The sequence below is a fragment of the Suricata suricatta genome, chromosome 6 (genome assembly GCF_006229205.1).
Source record: "Suricata suricatta isolate VVHF042 chromosome 6, meerkat_22Aug2017_6uvM2_HiC, whole genome shotgun sequence".
Lineage (NCBI taxonomy): Eukaryota > Metazoa > Chordata > Mammalia > Carnivora > Herpestidae > Suricata > Suricata suricatta.
This window is the reverse complement of record NC_043705.1, coordinates 81,195,867-81,212,330: the sequence shown is the minus strand read 5'-3', so window position 1 is coordinate 81,212,330 and position 16,464 is coordinate 81,195,867. Positions and strand designations below refer to the sequence as shown.

Genomic DNA, 16,464 nt, shown 5'->3' with positions numbered 1-16,464 from the left:
GAGCGAAGACCTCTGACAGCTTTTGTGAACTGGCAGGCAGCCTGGGTGGAGGTGAGGCCCTCCGAGGCCTTCGGGCGCCAGCCGCCCACGTTCCACAGAGTCTGAGCTTTCTCCTCACCTCTTTTTTGGTGCCCAGGTTTCCTGTCCTTGAGGACCCCGGCCTGGCGTTCCTGGTACAGCAACTTGGTGAGGAGCTGTAGAAATTGAGAAGGGGCTTCACATTATGTTCAGGCTCCTCTTTTCCTCTGTTACTTTTGGTGACTTCCTGGTGAAACGTGAAGGAAAGGAGACTGCCAATGACAGCTGGCTACAGAATCTATGCGTGGAGCCTAAGAAGTAATGCTCGTGTGGGTTAGCGTTTAATTGCTGCGCAATCCCAAATCCGCCCTTTTTGACTGGACCATTAAAATGGATCTGGGCCCTTTTAAGTAAGTTTTCCTTTGCCAGCCCGGGCTGAAGACTTGTCAGTAGAGGGCGCTGAAGAGACATTGCAGGAAGAAAAGGGTTTTGCTTACTGGTTTTGGTACATGGGTAGGCAGGCGCTTGCAATACACCTGGCTTTCTCCATTGCCAGGCTTCAGTGGTGGTTGGAGGTCAGACGTTTCCTCCCTCATCCCTAACTCCAGTGGTTCTGTAGAGGCCCCAAGGTGAACCACTACCCTCATGAATAGCTTTCCAGGCTCTGTAGAGATAAGATTTGTATGAGCTTCCCCAAGGCTGTGTTCTGCAGGTGTGACTTCTCTGCCATTCAGCGAGCCAGAGTTTGATGACTCTCCCCTCTCTAGCGAAGCCTGGATCTTAGCCCTGTGAGGGTCCAGAGAGCTCTTTGGCAACTCTCTGTCCCAGCCCAGGGGTTAATTATAAAGTTTGCTCCTTTTAACTGTTTCCATATCTCTAGGGTTCTCTCCCCATCAGTGAATCCTCATTAATTATCTATTATAGTCTATAATCTTTTTGCTTAAGCTTTATATTTTTTATTAACCTTTACCTATAACCCCAAGAGATACACTTGGAAAGATGGGGTTAGGAATTTGGTTTGACTGGGCCTTTGGCTTGAGCTCAATGCTGAACTCCTTGCCAAAGGGAAATAAGATGCTAGTGATTCATGGCACACGGGACATCCCAATTAGCCAATTTCCTGTGGCTGAGTTTGATGAAGTGCCCACTGAAACATGTGCCTTGGGAGCCCAAGTAGCAGCTACACTTGACTGGTATGGCTGTAAGGTGACTACAAGGACTATCGTGTGAGATGGATTCTTTTGAGTTCTTTTGAATACTTACAGAGAGAAATGACAAGCAGACACAGATCGAAGTTATGGCATGAAAACCAGAGAACTTCCATAACAACTCTAAGAGAGTTTCAGATAAATGATATTTCTGAAAATTAGACACAGAATTTAAAGTTTCTGGTTACTGAATTACAACTTTCATTGAATTCACAGATGTGCCAACTTTCTCATATAAAATTTAGGGTATTGATTATTAAATAATTGAACTTCAAAACTCAGAATGGGTTGGGTCCAGATGAAACTGGCAATCTTGAACCATTAAGTTACTCTGGACCTTTCTTACCAGTGGAAGTAGGTAGTATCTGAGGAGGTGGGTTTCCTCTGCTTGAAAACTTTGTGACAACTTCACCTGTGGACGATGCTTAAGAGGGAATTCATAGTCTCCTTAAAACCCACCACAGTTGCCCTCTATTGCCACTATACTCGTTTTTCAACTTGCTCCTGGGGGATAGGTGCACACCAAAGTAACTACAATATGGTTACTATGTTAATATATAGGCAGAAACCTCCAGAACATGTGTGGGAGTGGCTTCTAAGGGTGTCAGACCATGAAGGGTAGAGTAGAACACTACACTGAACCAAAGTTGTTATGATGTTAATTTTATGTTTTAGCTTATGCAGCTAGAGGTGGTTCTAACACCTTGGTTGATTGAAAGTTGGTGATGTTGAGGTGCCCAAGCATCCCCGACATGTGGAAGAGGGAATCCAATGGTTTAGGGAAATGTTATACTTGACTTATCATATATAATCTGCATACCCATCTTCAACTGTGTTCCATCAAAGGCCCAGAAACACTCCCTTCACTGAAAAATTGAGAAATAAATTAGTGAGAGGAAGACATGCATCTTTGAAAATCTCTATGGATGTCCCTCCTCTGTAGGCCACATATGATTATAGAGGATGCACTAGTGAGGTGGGCATCTAGATGTCAGTGGAGATGACAGGACCTAAGATTAGCAGGACAAGGAGCATTAGGCACCACGTATAATATGGGTACATTTTCCTTAAAGGACAACAAATATATACAGCCAAACGGACTGCCTTGGCCCACAGAGATGCTCTAGGAACAAAACAGATAGGCAACCAAATAGAGTACTGCTTGATATTTAAAACTGGAAAAGCTCTAAGTCAGGAAGGTAAAATCTAACTTGAGTCAGCAAAGTGTACAATCACAGCTTCTCACTGAATTTTCAGACCTAAACCAATTCACAGATTTAAGAACCCCTTGATTGAAGGAGTCTCCTTCAGGAAGGACCCTGCACCATTGCTACACATTGTATGTATTCCCACAAGCATTCCTCAAAGAGCTGTGTCACCATTTACTAGAGTGAAGTACATTGGAGTTTATCTTGGTCAGTAGTTAGATGAAGTCTTAGTTCATGTCTTAGTCACAGTTGGTTCCGTTAATTCCTTTGATCCACACACCAACTATATGGTTTTTTTTTTTTCAATTCTAAAACTGGCAATATCCCCACATTGGCTTTTTTACCCATTAGATGAAGGCCATTATAATTGGAAGGCCTAAATAGGAAACTCCTGGATATTTCACGGCCTTCCAAGATAGCAAACCAGAAATAATACCACCAGAAAAGACTTGAAAGAAGCAATGGTGGTGATACCTATCACATTCCCACTTAACTTAGCAGTTTAGCCAGTGCAAAAGTCATATGGATCTTGGAAAATGTGGATTACTATAAACTTAATCAGGAGGTAATTCCAATTGTGACTGTTGTCCCAGATGGAGTATTTTTACTGGAACAAATCAACATAGCACCTGCTACTTGGTATACAGCTATTGATTTAGCTAATGCCATCTTTTCTATACTTATTTATAAAAAAACATCAGAAGCAGTTGGTGATTATCTAACAGGGCCAATGGTATGCCTTCACAGTGTTATTGCAGATGCACATCAATTCTCCTTAATATAGTCTACAGAAATGTTGATTCTCTTGACATTCCACAAAACATCACACTGGTTCATTTTAGTAGTTCATAATGACAACATTATGCTAATTGGATCTGATGAACTGGAAGTAGCAGGTATTTCAGATGCCTTGGTAAGACATATTTGAACTAGAGGGTAGGAGAAAATAATCATGCGCATGATATGACAACTCTAAAGTGGTCCTGGCATCCTGGTACACCCAAAGGTGTGGGACAAGTTCTAGGATGGTACAAGCTCTACAACAGCAACAACAACAAAGCCACTGAGAGAGCAATCCAAGAAAATGGCATAGTTTAGAAATCATGAGAATTGGGAAAAAGAATAAAGTGATTGCTGCAAAGACTGGTCATACCAATTATGTGGCTATGGAAGGAAATCAACAGCCCAGCTGGTAGAAAAGGAATACCCTAAACTTTGGGAAGTCAGGGGTTGGGAAAGAATCACTAAGCTTCTCTTGGCACTCGCTTACAGGACACCTGGCCTGAACTGTCATCTCAGAATGCCTTTGTAACCATGTATATCCATTCTTAACTTAAACCCTAGGCTCTTAGATGTTAGAACATAGATCCTTAGTTTTTAGATCTTAAACTAAAGACTGTTACGCTTTCAAGGTAGATGACCTCCACCTGAGATGATAGAACAAAATTAATTTTCTGGACATCACTATGGTTTCCCTAGCCTGGTATTATTGTCAGTCCCTTGTGGTCTCTCTCTATCATCTAAGAAAAAAATGAAAATTCTCTTGTATGCTTTTTCCAGACCAGCAGTAGCCGAATTTAACTGATTGCTGTATCTATCATTCCCTCCTGACCCTACTGACAAAAACTTAACAGCTTTTCCTTTGAACATTGGAGAATTAAACCTTGACCCCCATGTTGGCAAAATGCCATTGCTAAAGTCACTACAAACATATTAACAGAATTTAATTCACCTGGAACAGCCCATGCCACAAGGGCTAGGTTGGCTAGCATATAGCCAGCTTGTTCTCTTCGGAAGCATTGCAGCCTGCTTTGCAGGAAATTATTTAGCTCCAATCAAGGAGTTTGCCTGCCATTAGGGACACAGAATTGACTCACCTTTATTGTAATAAAGGACACTTAACATTCCTAATACAGTTTATGCCCCAGTAGGGTACTTATTCTTATGTGGACATCAGGCATCTGTGTTGCCTATGTTGCCTGACAAACATACACCATTTGAAACTCTCTAATCCAAGTGTTTATAAACAATTATGTTGCCCCAGACCCTCTGCTGGCCAGTCAAGAGAGAATATTTTCAAATGCCAACACCTATTATTGCCCTTAGATTAATAAATCAGGATAAGTGAAACAATCTCTCTTCTGCCTCAGAAAGCCGTGTGGCTTTCTCAGTTCAGTCTCAACAACACCTGAGATGTACTTACCTGGCTTGGCTGTGGATAGGGAGCCTTTTTGTGATTTATCCTTCAAGTTAGCCTGACCATCTCGCTAGGAGTCATAGTCATGGTCACTCTCATCTGCTCTGGCCTAAGATGAATGCAAAACATTTGGTCCATGTTTCTATAATCAATCACTGCAATTAATTGGTAATTCTAATGGGTATCCCAGACTCCTCATAATTGTTCTTATTTGGATACATGAAAGGTCAGGGGTGGAGTTAGTGTGACACAGCCCTGCTACCACATGACCCACCGTGTCTTCACATAGGCCAGACAGACAGGTCTGATCAGAGTCTTGGTGGAATGCCTTGCAATTCCTCCATGGGCAAGGGGAGATGAGCTTCTTTGGAGCAGCAGACTGCTCTAAAACCTTTTTGTGTCAAACTCCCTACTTCCATTTGAGCATAGGACTTTCTGTCTTACTCCACCCGCCTTAAAATATATGTTCAAGCTTCTGTGTAAGTCTAGACTCTGCCAGGCTATAGTTTACATGGATTCTCAGGAGCAGATCAACCCATCACTCTTGTCGCTGTCATCAGGTCCCTCCAGTTCACTAGCATCCTGTGGGACTAGAGATGTGGAGAGTTGACACCATGCTGATATTGTTTTTGCTGTGTAAGTAATGACTTATCTGAATCCAGTTGAGCCTGTTGACATCTTAATGGTTGAGTCCCTGAAGTGCGGCAAGCCAACCTACTGGCTTCAGTAGTGATCCTTGTGGCTCTGCCAGCTACCACACTTCTGCCTGGGGCTAATCAACCACTTGTTAGTTAGAAGGGTAGGATTTTCCTAAGCAGGAGAGTGCATAAAGCCATTTCAGCGCAGGGGAAATACTCATGCAGAAAAACAGGGTGGGCAGAAGCAAGACTTTGACATGTTGGGGTAACCAAAGCCTACAGGGATGGAGCAAGTGGAGAGAGAGATTGAAGACACAGGAAAAAGAAAAGTGAAAGATCAAGGTGGTAGCAAAGAAGGTGGAGACCAATAGCTCTGAAATCACTCTGGTAGGAAGAAGGCCTCCCGTCCTCCCTCTAAGAGCAAACAAGTCAGCCTCCTCCCTATCTGAGAGCTTCTGTGATCTTCTGGTCTTTTACCAGGTCTCCTGCCTAATCTTGTCCTATTGTCACCACTTCCCTAATGCTCTAGGTTTGTGAAAATGTCAATCACATGTTCTTGCCTGAAATCCATCAGTAGTTTCCCGGCACCCTCAGATCTAATTCTAATCACATTGCTGTGGACCCTAAGTATCTTCGAGTTCTGACCTCTGCCTTTCTGTCCAGCCTTGTCTCTTCCCACTCGTTCACACACAATCTTCTTCCAAGTTATGCTGAACAACTTGCTTTCTCCCTGTTCAGCTAAGGACACAGGGCCACTGTGTACAGTTGTATAAACCATACATCAGAAGTGCTGTACATATTGCTGATATTGTCAATTTGTGTACTTATTAGAACTATCTTCTGGAAGATGGCAGTAGGGTATCTTATTGTAATGAAATTAATATAATATGGAAATTTTGTGATAAGTAGAAATAAAGTACCCTGAGTAAAGATCCAATTTTATAAAACTTGAACAAAAGTGCACCTTAGATCTTTGGTATAATTCTTTATATTTAGAATGCCTTTCAGCTGCTTGTCTATCAGCAAACTCCTACTAATTCCACACAAAGAAACCCAAACACTATCTCTTCAAATACATTATGAGGTATTTGTGGTAACTATATATTTCATGGTCTAGAAGTATTTGTGTTCTTATCCCTTCTCTGAATTGTCTAGTGATATGTTTTTAATAGTTATCTTTACTCATTGTATCTTGAATGAGCACGTGAGGTGTTCTGGATCAGAGGCAGGTTTCTTATTACCCCAGAGTAAGTAAGAACTGCATGTTCCCCTCTCCCAGCCTGCCTCAGGTCTTACCCCTGGGGCAATATGAAAGCCAATGAAGATTTTTCTACATGAGTGGCCAAGTATTCTATAGACAAAGGACAAGAAGAAGGGATTTTTCTGTTTATAAAGGTAAAGGATGCAGCCATTCCTCCTCATCTCCTGAAAGAGTCTCCTCCTTATTCCAGATGTTTCTAAGCTCTAGGGCCTCACTCCTAGCCGGAATTTAAGTAACTAGAAAGGTAATACCCCAGTCTCCCAGCGCCTTCAGCGCTAACCTAGGTGCCTATTCCTTGATATAATATTTTTCTCTGGGGAAGATAAGAGAAGTTTTATTTGCCCTTTGATTCCAAGCAATTAGTTCTGTTATTAGGGAAACAAACAGCTACGTGTCTCATCCTTATGAGAAAATGGATTAGGAAAAGTAAAAGCAAACATTTTCTATAATGCCTATGTTTCTGTGGCTTAGGAAGCTAGAGCTTTTTATATAAACATTAAAAAAACCCAGAAGTTTTATTTTACTGTATCTGGAAGCTGCATGAGGGCAAGGCAGGACCTATGTCATAAGGATTCAATCTTATTCTGTCTTCAGGATGCATAGCTTTTGTAGTTTTGGGAAAGTTACATGATATCTCCAAGTCTTCATTTTCTAACATGCCACATCGGGATAGTAATAGCTATTTTTCAGCATTTGCTGGAGGATTACAAGAGGTAACAACTGACATGTTAGGAGAGCATTCCCCAGATACCTTCTATTTTCTCTAGGAAAGGAGAAGAATGTTTCTAGGATGCAATGAGTAGGGTAGAGAACATTTGAGGTAGGCATTATAGGAAGCAGATAATGGAGGCCTCATTGGATAGCAATGATATGTCATGGAGGAAGTCTACAGTTTTCTCCCCCTGGCATTGATCCATGGCTTGAGAGCCCAAGGAAAGTTGACTGTAAGGATGATCCACCAAGGACCCTTTGTATCAGGATGCAAGAGCAATGACCATGTGGGGAGTGCTGAGGGAAGGAACATATTATACTATTTTCCCTCCCCACATAACTATATTTTTGCAGCTGAGGTTTGTTGAAATGGGCAATCAATGTAATATTGAACAGGAAAAAAGCCTGGGGTGAGGTTTCTGGGAGGTATGAGGTCTAGTTCCATGCTTATAATGATGAGAAGGTCTATATCACACAAGATCCTGAGGTTATATTTGGTAACAACTGGAAAATTTATCTCCTCACCTGCCAGCTGCTATTCTAAGTCTATCAGTTGCCTAAATACATCATATCTAAGGTTAAAGTTTGGAAGGAGGCTGGAACAAAGTTTTGAATACTCAGAACTTTGGAAAATTTTATAATTGTGATTGCATAAAACTTTATAAAGAATGGAGGGTTCAATCCTTTTATCTCCTACCTGTTGGGAAAATCAGTCTGCCAAGGGCCCTGAGCACCTCTACACATCATTTCTGGGTATGCCAAGAATACAAGACCCTGACTACTTTCTTTTGGGTCATTTTTCAGGGTTGTATTTACAGCAAGCAACCTTGAGCAACCAAGTAATACTTTCTTCCAAAGAGTAGGCTTGCTTACCAAACCCTATAAAAGCAATATATTTTCCAAGTTCAGTATTCCTTGGCCTGTGACAGAAATCTCCTATGTCTATGGCACCCGCTTGGACCCCTTCTTTAGACCCTGTGGGATTTGAGGGACATGGGACATTAGCACCAACATCCTGTTCATGCTGCTTTGATATGTTCTTTTGTCTCTAATACAGGCATCTCATGTTTCCCATTGGCATCAATTAAATAGTGGCAGGCCCAAGACCCTTCGCAGATCTTGAAACTACTTGCCTACCTAAGGGAATCTTGACGTTGTTTGCTTAATCTTCACATACCTTTGCTTTTCCTTCCATGAAAAGAAACTGAAAAAGAGGATAAGTCAAGTAACAGCACACTTCTGAGAAGGTAAGGGAAACAAAGCTAAAGGAAGAGTGCCTTTTCTTCATAGTGTTTCTCACTCTTTGAAATTATTTATTGACTTCTCTGTGTTTCTTTCAATAGAATGCAAGCTCTTGGAAGTCAGGAGCCTTTTGATTTATGACTGTATCTTAATGAGTAAAGTAGTGTCTAGAAATGTCAAGGCTTAATAAATATTCATTGAATGAATTAATGATTATTTGGGCCTTGAGCCACCAGTTGGGGTGAATTGGTAATACTCATAATGGGTTGCTTTGGCTCATACTAGAAGTCTCTTTGCTCTTGGACTGCATTTAAACCTATTCTTCTCGTCTTTGTGAATCAATCAGCACTCAATCTTTGTGTTCCTATAAGGGTGTTTATATATAGGAATATATATATATATATAGGTATATATATATAAGGGTGTGTTTATAGGAACACAAAGATTGAGTGATTTTTATATATATATATATATATACACACACACACACATATATATATTTATATATATGCATATATATCTAATTTTATATAATTATATATATAATTTTAAGAGAGTTTCCCCCCAGATTATTTTATTAATCATTTTAACTACAAAAGGAATTCTAATATAGGTGTAGACAGAACTGAACTCCATATAATGAATGACCAGTGTATGCTATGACCAGTGGTGGTTTTCTTGTGCTACCTGGTGTAATTCTCACAACTCTGAAAGGTTAACATGTTAAAATCTACTTAATATATAAAGGAACTTAGATACAGAGGTGTTAAGCAACCTGCTTTGGATACAGAAATACTAAATGATGTAGCTTCTTTTTTCTGGCTTCCAACCCCCTTTTCTTTTTGATACAGTATTCTACAGTTATGATATCTTATACCTTGTATACAGTAAATAAATTTTCCAAAGTAAAGTTTAGGATGTGTATCAGTCAGGGTTCGGTGGTGTGAACAAATAGAAATGATTTTAGTTATTTTTAAGAAGAAAGACATTTAATAGATGGTGCTTACAAAAATGAATGTCACGGTTAGAGAAGGGAGTTATAGACAGAACTTCCGAGAATGAATGATTCCAGTACAGTAGAGAGTTGACCTCTCAGTGGAGCTATGACTGTGGAGGACTCTTCGACACTGGTTCCAATAACCTAATCCTATGAGGGCAGGTAGAGCCAGAAAGCTACCGCTTTCCCAACTGCCACAACTGCTTATTGTCATCAGGGGGCTGAATAATGGGCCAATGGAACAGTGCTTCAGGAAAAAAAATGTTTCAATGACATTTATTATAAGGGAAATATAGCCAAAAGTGGTCAGGAAGATGTCCTGTCTTCTCTTATGTTTTCTAAATCTTGCATGTGTATATCTAATTGACAGACCTAATTCATATCCGTAGCTCTAGGTGCAAAGCAGTCTAGGAAACATTGTGAGCTTCCATTCTGCATTGTGAGAGATGTTGTGAGGGGAGATGGGATGGGCAATTAGGTGAGCCAACCTGCAGTACTTAGTTAGCATGGGCAGTATTCGGAGAACTACAGACACAAAGAGAATGGAGTAAGACGTTTAAAACTGACTCTGTCCAGGAAAACTTGTACTATGTAATTATTAATTTGAACTCCAAACTCCTGACATTAAAATCTTTATGGCTATGATTTATCTTGGGGAAAACATCATCCATGCACATGACAACTAAAGCCAATAATATATCTAAATGTGTACATATCAGAGAAGGGAAAATTATTTATGGTGTAGGATCACTTTTACTTTTTTATAGTCCTTTGTTTCTGACACTGTTATTGGCATGATTTGGGGGAAGAAGAGGCTTTATCTAACAGGCCATAGGTCTTTCTCTGGATTCTCTTTGGCTCTAATTTCTCATATGCCAGCACAGTACTCAAATAGGAAAAGCGTAACAATTTAGTACTACAAAGCTTCAAAGACACTTAGCACATCCAAACATATTACATTCCCCAGGGAGGCAAAAAGATTTGCCTAAGATCTCATGGAGACTGAACTTAAAGCCAAGTTCTCTAGCTCCCTGTCCAAACCTTTCTTCATCACAACAAAATCATACCTTGAATTGTATGCCTCCTAAATACAAAGTGATATTGTGTGTGTGTGTGTGTGTGTGTGTGTGTGTGTGTGTGTGAGAGTGAGTGAGTGAGTGAGTGAGTGATGGGGGGTGCAGGTGGGTGTCTCAGTCAGTTAAGCGTCTGACTTCGGCTCAGGTAGTGATCTCAAGGTTCATGGAGTTCGAGCCCTTTATCAGGCTCTGTGCTGAAAGTGCAGAGCCTCCAGCCTGCTTCAAGATCGATCTCTCTCTCTCTCTCTCTTTCTCTTCCCTTCCCCTGCTCATGTTCTGTCTCTCTCTCTCTCTCTCTCAAAAATGAATAAACATTTAAAAAAGAGAGAAAGAGAGAGACTTCATTGATATCAAGTTCAATGACAGGCAAAAATCATCTGTATTTTCTGGGAAGCATACTTACATGTTAAGGATGAAGCAAAGCGAGGACATGTTAACTATCAAAGTCTGGTTAGTAGTGGAAGAAGGGAGTTGTTACCAGTAAAAGCCACATGGGAACTTCTGGGGTAGTGGCGTTGTCTCAGGAGCCTCAGTTGCGTAGGACTCTAGCTTTTTTGTTGTTTATTCTGAAACCCAGTGTCATGTATTGAACTTTCTTGTCTTTTATAACACTTTGTTTAGTACTTACTGTATAATAGAGATAGGATAGGTGCTTTTTATGGATTATTTCCTTAAGCTGCTAAAAGAACACTCTCAAAGAGGCACTGTTATTATCCCCATTTCATAGATGAGGAAACTGAGACATAGCCTTCACTAACCTGCCCAAATCCACACACTTAGGGAGCAGAGCTGATAAATGATTTATCTGGCTCCCATATGAGTGCATAACCACTTTGCGCTGCTAGCCACCATAAACCTACAGGGTGAGTAAATTATGGACCTCTCTTTTTATTGTTATTTTACAGTCGTAAATGTTACAGTTATGACAACTATGTTAATAAGAGAAAAAAGCACGATACAAGATTATATGAACACACACATAGTGATTACATCTATGTTAAAAATATATATGCATAGGTTTAAAAGACCAGAATATAAAAGACTGAGAAGCTAGGATGATGAAAAGGTGAGTATACCCTCTTCTTTGTTTTCCAAATTTATTTTAAAGTGGCCATATTAAATTTACAATGGGAAAATGTGCTATAAAATAAACTTTGCATTTACCTGAAACATAAAATTTCATTTCCCCACTCTTCTTTCCTACAGCTTAGTATAATCTTTAGAAGCCTCTTCTGCTCAATGAGTGACTTCATTACTAAATTGATAGCACCAGATCATTCTAGCTATGCAAATCACAAATCCACAGCCAGCTAAGGAAAAGGCGGATAAAAGATTACATTAAAAATTAAAGCAACGCGTGGAGATGTGGAGATAATGTGCTTACAATTATTTCTACATATTTAATATTTATGCAATTACAAAGCCAGTCATGACAAATCTTAAATCTTGAGTCATGTTCCTTATGCCCTCTGATATTTTTGACCTTGAGTTGAGACTGACAAATAATATATAAAAAATGGCTGTGGGAGAAGCATTTCCTTTGGCCTATAAATGATAAATGCTTTTTTCTTAGAAAGTGATCTCATTTCTTCCTAGCCTTTGTTTATTTTCAATGCCTTGTATTTTTTTCTCTGTTATATTCTGATCACCCTTGAAAGCTCTGGGCTTTCAGTCTTCCACAGTTTGGTTGTGTTGTTTTCTGGTGGTGCTGCTGTGATGTGTTTTCTGTCAGAGGAAATTTACAGGCACATTAGCCTACTTGACAGGCACAATGAGCCACAAGGCTCTCCTAAGGAGAAACCTCCCCGTGCAGTGGCGAGGTTTTCTCGGTCTCTCCATCCCACCTTCTCTCTCTTACATTTTAATACCTCACCGTGATTCAGACACAAATCCCAACCCCTTTCACTTATAGCAATTACCTTGGATTTTGGATTTAACTCTCTGGTTCCTGGTAACAGCAGTATATCAGTTCTGCATTCATTAATTCATATTTCTGCAACAATCCGGCTACAGTAGTTTGTGGATGACGCCAGTGTCTTCCCCTTACAGCCATATAGATACCAAGTAAGAAATGGATGGGAATCTTTTTTTTTTTTCTATGATGAGTTATTGACACAAAGAGGGGAAAATAGCATCCAAGAACTATACAAATGAAAAGCAATATAATTAAATTTTATGGAGGGTGTTTAGAAAGAAAATACTAAAACAATTTTTTTCAGTGTGTCATAGAAAAATGGTCAACAAGAATCAATAAAACTTATTAAAAATTCAGAAACATAAAATGAGACATAACTGAAAGGGTAAACTGTTTTCTTGGCAGATTCCAAATAAATTAAGAGTATTTCCCTATAGCCATTGGAGAACCAAAGGCCTGTGCATTTTCAGTTTCATGTATATTATATTACCCCTAGGGGAGTAAATTTAAGACATAGCAGTTCTGGTGCATTCAGACCCTGACTTCATGCTAAACTATCTCTTCAGTGTAACATCTTCCAGGACTTTTTAATAATTTTTGAAGAGTCGGTTAAGCGTCTGACTTGACTTCAGCTCTGGTCATGTCATGGTTTGTGAGATCAAGCCCTGCATCAGGTTCTGCACTGACAATGTGGAGCCTTCTTGGGATTCTCTCTCTTTCTCTGTCTCTCTCTTTCTCTCTCAAAAAAAAAATAAACATTTAAAAATAATAATAGTAAGTTTTGAAGGGTGGTTTTATTTTGAGATCTTTCCCTTTGTCCTTGGTATGTTTGGACCATATGCATGTTAATATGTAACCTACAGCAATTATTTAAAACAGTCTGCAGGGTGCCCAGCTGTCTCATTCAGAAGAGCGTGTGGCTCATCATCTCAGGGTCATGGGTTCAAGCCCCATGTTGGGTGTAGAGATTATTTAAATAAATAAATTTCTGAAAAAGGAAGTTATTTAAAATAGTTTAAAGTCACATGTAAATTTCTTGCTTGATTCTCTGCTAAGAAGCAGAGAGATATTTACCAAGCCAATCCATAATCTTGGTCTGAGCTGCTCTATTTGTTGAATGAATAAATGAATGAGTGAAACTTGCATTATATGGAAAGTTATAATAGGTAGTTGCCTGCTGGACTCATTCTTTAGAAAAGTAATGAGGAACACTCTTAGTTTGACTCTGTCTTAGTTCAGACTGCTATACAAAATGCTGTAAACTAGGGAGCTTATAAACTACAGAAATTTATTGCTCGTAGACCTGCAGGCTGGAAATCTGAGATCAGGGTACCATCAAGGTTGTGTGACGGCTCTCTTCCAGGTCACAGACTTATTCTTGTGTGTTTGTCTTTACATGGTGGGAGGAGCAAGAGGGCTCTCTTTTAGAAGAGCACTAATCCCTTTCATGAGGGCTGTGCCCTCCTGACCTAATCACCTCGCAAAGGCCCTATCCCGTAGTACCATTACCTTTGGAGCTTAGGATTTTAACATATGAATTATGGGGAGACACATGAACATTCAGGCATATTTGGCTCCCTTCCCCTTTTTCTTTCTTGGAGCCATATTCTCCAGATCATTTCAGAGTAGCCAACTGCAACTGTGTTCTCACCTATGCCCTCTCTCCCTTCCATCCTTAAAAGAATAAATAAGACTTCAGTTCTGGCAGCTTGCTGGTCCTTAGAGAGACTAACTGATTCCTTCAGCTCCCTAATAGTGAGAATAGGCCATTGATTCCTATCTTTAGGGTGGTTCTTCCTTGGTCTAGTTTCTGCAATCATGGGGATTCTTCTTTCTGCCCTTTGCTTCTCTCTAATGACTGCAAGGATGAGGAGAGGAACCTCAGGCTGTCAAGATGACCAGAGATCCCTACAGTCAGTCCAGAGCAATAAGAGGCACCAGTAATCTGCCCACCATCCGGAAAATACAGAAAATGTTAAGAACAGAAATTGTTTACCTTCACACAAAGAAAACCAAGGCTCCAGTCACTGGACTTTTATGTACTGTCATTGTCCATCTAAAGGTCTTCAGAAATGGAATTCATTAATCTAGAGTGAGTGAGTAAGACTTTTTTCCTGAAATAGAAGGCCAACTTAGTACCTCAAGGTGTTTTTAAATTCATTTTTTGTTGGTTTTATTTTTCAGTTCACAGGGTCCTAAAACAATGGATACATTTTTATAAACAATATACATTTCTGTCCATATCTGAATCAGTGGGAGATTTTCTCTAATTTTAATGCTGAATTATTTTTGACAAATAATCATCAGACACCTCGTATGTGCCAGGCAGGCTGCAGAAGCTGGATATACAATATAATCCAGGCTGCATAGAGATGCTGACAATTCTTTGGGCCCTCTGATGAATCCATTCACCTTTTTCTACCTACACATACTTTAAACTGTACTCAAGCGAGCTCTCCAAATTGTAGGTTTCACTTGCCTCCTGGCTCCCCTAGGACTAAACCAAAGACACTGAGTTCTAGCTCCTTTATCCCAACCACAGCCTAGTGGATGAATTTTTATTGGGTGGAGTATATTTAAGAGTAGAGTTTTATTATCTTCCTAAAGTCCTGAAGACTTTTTCTTTTGATACCAAGAACTCTTTACTAAAAGTCAGTGCCCAGGTAGATGAACTGCCAAAAAGGAGCCTAAGACATGCAAACATTTGCTAGCCTGTATGTCTGTGCTCATAGCTATCTAGGGATCTGCTACAAGATGGATGGAGAGGCAAAATTACTCACTTGGAAGCCTGGCTGTCATGAGAAAATCCAAACCCAGGAGCTTTTCTCCTAAGAACCCCTATGACATTTTAGTCTTTAAATAAATCTTCTTTTCTTCTCCTTAGGTGAGAGATTGACATTTTAAGATCAATCATGCCTCTGCTTTGCAGGGTTGGTAGACTTAGAACAGGATAAATGTAAATTAAGAAAAATTTCCATTTTTTGAACAAAAATGCTAAAAACAGCTATTTCTAATTCAATCTAAAAGAGGGATGCTCTTTCCCCAGTGGTCATTCTTATTACTGTGGTTATCTCCAGACCTTTTGATGTCAAAATTTCAACCTGTTTTCTCTAAAAGAACCATTCTGAGCACACATCTGCTGTTTGAATAGCAGCAGAAAGCAAAGAAATCTCATAGGATGTTTTTCTGCATCATAGCTCAGAATGTTTTAGTGCTTCTGATATAGTCACCGGTTACCACCTTTCCAGCCTCTCTGTATCATGAGATAAGTTTCAGCTATTACTATAGGCAACAGATGAATTATTTTCTTATTATTTTTGTTCTGTTTTGTTTTGCTTTACACAAGCTCTAGATCCAACGTGGGGCTTGGACTCATGACCCTAAGATCATGAGGAGCGTGCTCTGCTGACTGAGCCAGCCAGTTAGCCCCTTTCCTTGTTCATAATGGTCTTGTTAGCAATTGGCCAGCCTCTCCCAACACCAGATTTGACCAGCACTTGTAACTAATTAAAAACGTTTTTTAAAAAATATAAGGCTCCGAGGCCATTCAGTTAGTCACTACACATTTATTGTGTGCCTACCTATATGCCAGGCATTGTAGTAGGTGCTGGGTGCCATAGAATTCCAGGGAGCATACTGAGGTCAAAGGAGCACAAGGCAAGCATTAGAAAGTGCCATTTTAGGATCAGTCTTACTTCTGACTAGTGTGTGGGCTGGGGTTCCAGTTTTCTCACATGCACAATGAGGGATAGAGAGAGCCACTCTTCCTCCAGACTCTAAACAGTCTGTCGTTGCTGCTAGCTTGGGTAACTCACTGCAGTGGAACACCAGTGGCCTTGCAAAAGCAAATGCTTTTATAAACCTCCCCAAAGGGACCTAATTCTAATCCAGGGAGCAATTTCAGTGCTAAGACAAATGTCTCTCTGAGACCCAAGAAGACATGTTAAGAGTGGGTACATACATGTTTTCACTTAAATCTATATTTGGGCCTAA

General features: G+C 40.0%; 1 long non-coding RNA gene across 1 annotated transcript in view; it reads left to right on the top strand.

The window, feature by feature from the left end:
- The first annotated feature begins 41 nt into the window (after positions 1–41).
- LOC115293879 overlaps positions 42–16,464 on the top strand; it is an 89,842-nt gene continuing 73,419 nt past the window's right edge. Inside the window, exons 1-2 of the long non-coding RNA XR_003909646.1 lie at positions 42–428; positions 8,299–8,488. This is a non-coding gene — a long non-coding RNA (uncharacterized LOC115293879). The remainder of the gene's footprint in view (positions 429–8,298; positions 8,489–16,464) is intronic.